Below are 312 nucleotides of genomic sequence, written 5' to 3' on the forward strand. Positions count from 1 at the left end.
AGGGGGAGGGGAAGCCATTGTTTTTAATATTTCTTCTAAATTACAGTAAGTTTAATTGCCTCACTTAAATATAGCTCAACTAGTCAGTAGGCATACGTGACTGCTGTGATTTTTGTAAAAATTATTTAAATTAATTCTGTTGGCAGCCTCTAAGTTAGTTTACTTGTGCTTAAGCCTAAATCTGAGCATTAAACATTCCATAAAAACAAGAACTAAGTGTTATGTTTGATATGCACTTCAAAAGCCTAAAAGGCCAAAGAAAGCCCTTCCTTAATTATTGAAGAAGTGTCTGTAAAGGAAACATGAGCAAAT

Source organism: Empidonax traillii, unplaced genomic scaffold (assembly GCF_003031625.1).
Source record: "Empidonax traillii isolate 1590-97213 ecotype Southwest subspecies unplaced genomic scaffold, ASM303162v1 scaffold181:size1721324, whole genome shotgun sequence".
Classification (NCBI taxonomy): Eukaryota; Metazoa; Chordata; class Aves; order Passeriformes; family Tyrannidae; genus Empidonax; species Empidonax traillii.